The following is a 6,975-nucleotide window of genomic DNA, read 5'->3' as shown; positions in this document are numbered from 1 at the left end:
TTAATCGTTGAGAAAAGCTGCTGAAGCCGAGCTTTCCTTTTGTACTTTATCATCTTTCAGACACATAACGAAAAATATATCCCTCTCAATAGTTTTCTAAGAATATGTTGGACTCTGAGAAAAGTAGACATGGTTTGAACAAGACTAGTGTGTTTAGATGTGAGTTTTATTTGTCTCTAGTCAATCAAATTAAGTTATAGGTTAAAAAAATATGGTTATAAGCTCTTTGTTCTACCTGGGCTAATACCACTAAAGAACTGACACAGTTGTTGGACAGTGTCAGTTTGGACAATGGACTGCAACCATTACTGCACTGTCAAGAAATCTCCTGCAAAACTATTTACAAACTTACTGCACTTGTTAGCTCCTTATGGGAAGCAATGAGTCATCTTCATGTGCATGTGTTTTGTTGACAGAAATGAACAACACACAACTATTTACATAATTAATTACCATCAAGCTCACAGTAACGTATGAAGCTGAGACAATTCTTCCCATTTTCTGCCTGTCAGAGTCCACTATCACAACTAAGAACATGAACTGAGGTCTTTTTTTATACAAGCACATCTGAATGAAGACTCTTTTAATTCTAGCAACTTCTTTTTAATTAGTGAATAATTCTGTAACCAGTGGTAACATTTGTAATGGTGCAAGGCTATAATCAGATCTCACGCACTGGTGGACGAATTTATCACTGCAGAGATCAGGAAGGCTTTATGAACAGCATTCAGTAGTTCAACAAAGTACACGTTCTGTATTTTTCTAGAGATCTTCTTTTCTATCTTTCATACTATGCAACATGTAATAGAGCAGGAGTAAACCTGGGTGTGTTGGCCAGTCACGGGAGAGTTATGAGGCAACGGTATGCAGTGCACACAAGGAAAAGAAATTCTAACAGAGATGGAGAGATATGAATGCCACTCTGCACGTCATTGATACAGTTCTGGCCCACAGTTCTGGTCAACCCTGATCAAAAAGGTAAGATTAAAAAAATGGAACAGAGATATCAGACGGAGACTGTTAAGCAGCCCTGAAGCTCTTGAGTTGATGGATGTCTCGTATGCAATGAATACATATGTAACACATCCTAGGGCTTCATTCTGATAAACATCCAACTCGGCATCATAGTTTTTATTTAACAACTCCAACAGATGCTCTAGGGTAAAAGGGGTTCCTCTAGCCATCTGGATGACATCCTCCTTATTGACATTTTAGAAGGAGTATCACATGCAGCAGAAACAGAACCAGGGAACAAAGTGAGGCATGGAGGAGAATGCCTGGGGAGTCCTAGAAGACCTCAGCCCCTGCAGAGGTGCGGTGAACAGCAAAAGCCCTCCAAGAGCTCACCACCCCATGGCCAAGCTCTGCTCTGGTTTCCAGAGAAGGACAAGCTTGCTGCCTGCCTTCATGGTACAGAGAGACAAGTCCCGTAATGGCTCACAAAACTTGTTTTTCTTTCCATGATCACAGTTTCCCATGACAACCGTGTTTCTCCGTAGGGACACTATGCCTGCCTGCCAAGAGATGGATTTTTGTGAGAAACAGAATTTTCACAGAAGCTGAACCTGTCCCCAGCAGACAGAAATGGTTCAGGTACTTATGGTGTCCAAAGTATATACAATGTGAATCCATTTTTCCACCTTTGAAAGAAGAAACAATGAAAACCACATTGCAAACAGAAAAATTAAGCTTCTTTTGAATTTCAAAACAGAGCAAAGAAGGAATCACTTTCTCTTGAGAAAATACCAGGAGCTTGCAAAAACAAGGACGAGCTGTGCAAATGTACCCATCTTGACTTTGTGGGTGTAATAGAAAACTGGAATCACAAATGCACACCATGTGTTACAATATTTTTTTTTGAAAGAGATCTGGCTGCTGTGCTACCATATTGACACAGACTCTCCAAATCAATTGTAAGGACATTGCCACGAAAAACAGGATAAAGGGAAGTGCTTGGTCTTCCCAGGAGCCGCAGCGGGCTCTGGGCTGGGGGTTACTGGAGGTTATTTCCTCCGCACACTATGCTGCCCTCGCCCAGTCTTTCCGATTACACACCCTGCTTTTGTGTGTCCCGGCTTGCCGGGGGAGAGAGCTCTGTGTGTTTGCGGTTTTGTTCCCTTCATTACCATGCAGACAATATTAGGCTGTTCTCAAGGAAGGTCTGGGATCCCTGCTTTTTTCCCAGGCTTTCTTCTTGTCCATGAAAAGAGGAAAAACAACGAAGAGCCTGTTTGGCTCCGTCTCGCCAAGCCATGGGCTGATAGTGATGTAACAAGAAGCCCGGTGGTGAGTGGCTGCAGCCAAACTGGTCATGCTCTGTCCAGGCATGGCGTGGCCATCGCCTGGCAGCCGCCTCACACCTCAGCCCCCGCCGCCGCACAAAGGCTCCGAGGGGGGAGCATTCAGCGGCGACCAAAGTGCCAACCAAGCATGAAGTGGAAGGGGATCTCCCCCTCGGCACAGGGATGGCTCCCAGCCCTCACCCGAACGCCTGCCCGGAGCTCGCACGCTTCCTGGCTCACGCTGGGGAGCCTGCCTGGGGCTGCGGATATGATGATGGCGATCATTATTAGCTGGTAGAACGGGATTTTGTGAAGCAGGGGCTGGCTGGGGGGGTACGCGCAGAAGGAAGAAAACCGAGTTTGTTTTCGTTTCGCAGATCTCAACTGATGTCAATCAGCATAGCCTCATTGCCTCCAGCGGCAGATACATTCACATACAGGTCAGCACAAAAGCCGGTCCATGATGTCAGATAACCGAAGGCAGTTTATCTCTGCAACTGTTGCACAGTTCCTTGTTGGGCAATTAGTAAGCTAAATGTCTACTAGCATACGTTTAAACAGAAGCATTAAGGCAGTAGGTTTGAAACCAGTTTGCTTTTTTTTTTTGGTCACTTTTGAAATTTCGTTTTGCATAAATTTATTATTCTCAGTGGGGGAGAAAGAATCCTTAGTCAATCCTTTGGTGATTGCTTGTCAGCTTCCCGGTTTTAATTTTCAAAATGAGTTACATGATTATAACTAGAGATAGGTTGCCACAGAAAGACAATGAATAATTCTCAGGCTTATTGTGTGATCTTGCCAGACACCCAACACGGAATGCAAACCCCCAAATATTTGGAGTTTCTTCACAGTAGAAAGCAGTAAATACAGGATTTGTCCTTGCTAACAAACTTGTTAAGTAGCTACTTTTACAGTCTTCATTCTACCTTCACTCTGCCTTTTAAAGACTGACTCCTGGGGTGACACATTCAAACATTTTGTCTCTCACAATACTTCTAGCCTCTTTACAGATCCATGGGGAATGAAAAGCACTGGAAGTTTGCAGCTTGTTTTCAGAGGGGCAAGACACTGAAAGCACGTAGCCAAATTCTTCTGAGAAAGTATTAGACCTAAGGTAAAGAGGAGGAGGATGAGTGGGAGGAATTAAGCATTCCATGTTATCTGAAAGATCTCTCACCTTAAAATTTGATCAAATTCCAAAGTACCAGTCAATTTACTTTTCAGATGCAACTTCCCAACACATTGTGGTATTATTTAAACTTGCATAATAGGTGTCAGACAGCAAGCAGTTTTACTTGCCTTCCAGAGCCTTGAGTTTGAAGTGTGCTGTGTTTAAATTCAGCCTACTTATAGGTTGTAAATAAATTAATTTTTCATTATAAAGAAAATAAGTGCCCAGGTAGCTAACCTGCATGCCTTTATACTCATTAAAACATTAAGTACAAATAAACAATAAAGCCCTGATTATCACCCAGCAACACAAATGTTCCTCAAAAAAATCTATCCTCTCATGTTTGTCATCAGACTTTTTAAGTGCTTCACAATACATTTGCAATTTTCTTTCTGCTACAGTCCACTTCTCAAGAGTATGCAGGTGCTGCCTGTTTCTGCAGCTCAATGACATACAGTGCATGCACAAAAAGTGTAATGAACATTTTCATTTGGGAGAAATCTTATGGGCAGTTCAGTCTCTCACTGGCATTTGGAGATTGACACATAAAAATGGTGGTGCCAAAACTGAGATTTACAGCAAACCCATCCACCCACCAGGACATTCTAAGTCTGTCTCTTTACCTTGCTGTATCTCATACATGCACACACAAAAATATTTATGACAGCAGGAAATGTATGCAGTAGAGGGACTACAATTACACTAGTAAAATCAGAAATTAAAAGTGCTTGGAAAGTGGAAAGGATTTCTGTATTAAAAAGTAAAATTAACAATAACTGGTGAATTCCCTGAGCCTGCCGCTGGATGTTTTTACAGCAAACGGAGCTGGGGAGAGGAGCATTTGGGATTGATTTGTTATTTAAAGGAAAAAACCTAAACAAGTCACAACCTAGAAAATTTCAAAGGCTTCCCCCAAGCAGTTTTCTTTGCTGATTAATTTGTCTTTATCATTAGGCTGTTTTCTTTTCCTATAATAACAAACTATGTTGTATGACCTCTCCCTTTTTCTTCATGGTACTTTTCATCTCAGTGCTCTACTCTCTAGCAAAGACTACAATTTGCACAAGGTTATTATTATTGCAGTCCTGTGCTGTCAGGATTCTTGTTTTGACTTGGCAATTCACAGTTCAACCTGATTTTACCTTACTGCCACTAATTCCATGCCAAAGTCACCTTTGAACCATGAAATCTTAAAAAAACCTAACAACAGTGATTTCTTAAAGGCTAGTCCTGTTCCACGGGTTTTCCAAAGCAATGGCTTCTGGATGTAGATGCCCCATCCCTAGAAGTATTCAAGGCCTGGTTGAATGGGGCTTTGAGCAACCTTATCTAGTGGAACATGTCCCTGCCCACTGTAAAGGGGTGGAACTAATGATCTTCAAGGTTCCTTCCAACACAAACCATTCTGTGATTCTATGAACTCTTGTATTTCTCCAACCACTTCCTGTTTTTAACTGGGTCCTCTAAGCAAAGTCAAGAATTGCTTGAGCTATAATTTTTAACATATAAACATTTAAGCAAAATACAGAAAATGTGTCTAGAAAGAGGAAGGCGAGGCCTGTGGACAAAGCACGTGGCTTTGGTTTTATCTACTTTGTTATCAGGCTTACAGTTCCATTGCAATAGTATTTCCTGGGCAAAAACTACCCAGTGTTGATACTGATAGTGACTGAAAAACAGCAGAACAAACAGAAGGTAGTGAACATATTCAAACAAACCACAAAAGATAACTAGGGCACTATGCCACTTCAGAATCATGGGTTGCTTTGGTAAAATTCATAAATTATGTTAAGAAAAAAATAGAGAAAAAATAAGTAAAAGTGACATAAGCCTCCAGAGGAAAAAAGAAGCCATCTATCTGTACTTATATGAATATGTGTTTGGTTGGTTTTGACAACAGTGAGCTCTATTGTAGGGAATAAACTTTCCAATTCCAGAGGGGAAGCCTTCACACTTCAGAAAGGCAAAAAGCAGAAGAGGCTTTTCATTCTGCTGTGAGATGCTAGGTTTTGTACTTGTTATGTGTGTGGGGACCCAAGCTTTCATGCTCATGGGGAAGTAAAATAGTTCTTTATGGAGTATTTTATAAAGGACTATCAATCATTCCAGTATGAGTCTGAAGCAGAAGGGAAGCAAAGGAGAGGTCATGCACAAAAATGGTTGTGTTTCATGCCATGCAACGAAAGATCTGACTGTGGGAAAGCAGATTCACATTCATGCAGACCCTGAACTTGGCCTTACAGAGCAGATAAGTGCTGCTGGTGCCTGCAGTATCGTCTCGCTGAGGTCTACCACCTCTAAAATAAATCCTGTAATGAAAGCAGATCACTTCATAATGCAGTCCTGGAAGGGGCTGATTCATCCAATATCTCTTGCTTACAAATGTACCACAGGGTTACCATAGTTCAGGCAGTCTCATTAAAAGTGGTGCAAAACACGGAGAGCCTGAATGGAGATGAAATAAAAGCCTTATAGATGGCTGTTACACATAATCCATTTGTTACTATGCTTTGGGCAAACAAAGGAGCACATTGTTTATAGAACTGCTTTCTGCCAGCAGCAGAACAAATTCTTATATGATTCTAGTGAATATTTTACAACATTCAACAAAACGAAGAGTGTGCCTCCTTCATAATGCTAGTAATTCATAACTGGGAGAGGGATGAAGGCAGAATAGAGAGTGTGAGAGTAAAATAGTGAGATCAGGTAATTTGTAACAGCTGTGCAAAGAAACCAATTTTATTACTGATTCTGAGCACTCGAAGACCTGTGCTGGAAAAGAGATGGAATTTTTCATTCTTTTATATGCATTGAATATAGTATGTATAAAGTTTAGAATCTATTCCTTAAACACTAAATTCAATGATTTATCATTTTGCATGCCAATAGGTGAAAAAGTCTCACTAAGTTCAGAAAGGCAAAAATAAAAGGATATTCTTGAAATAAAAACCGGAATTGAAGGCACTGAATGAAGCAATGTATTTAACAAATATAGGACCTGTCTAGTTACACAATAAGAGTTTAAAATATAATTGCTATTTCTGGTTCTATATTTGGCATGTATGTTGAAGGCTTTTTTTCACCTAACAAGTTATTGAAAAACATATTTTGCAGTCTACATATTATTTGCTTTCTCATATCCTGGGTTAAATTATGTAGATGATGTAGATGCAGACTTCATCCTGACCTCACTGGAGTTGCACCAGACTCTAAACATGCCAACATAGGTGTAAGCCTAACCAGTCAGCACTGGTTAATTCATATTTTTTACCACACCTGGCTTCCTTTTTCAAACTATGTCTTCAAGAGTACACTCTCATTGTTCATATATGTGAATAAACAAAAATTCCCAAAGTTGGATTTCTAAAAGGAGGCTAAACACTCCTTAGGCTGGCATAAGATGAGAGGTGGGACTTATACCTAAACAAAAGAAATGTGGGATTATTCTTCAAGCTGAACATGCAATACACTGCACACAGCTAAACCCCTCGCAATTTAAGCACAGGACACTGGTCTGTCACT

The sequence above is a fragment of the Corvus moneduloides genome, chromosome 3 (genome assembly GCF_009650955.1).
Source record: "Corvus moneduloides isolate bCorMon1 chromosome 3, bCorMon1.pri, whole genome shotgun sequence".
Lineage (NCBI taxonomy): Eukaryota > Metazoa > Chordata > Aves > Passeriformes > Corvidae > Corvus > Corvus moneduloides.
Note: the sequence above shows the minus strand (reverse complement) of the source record.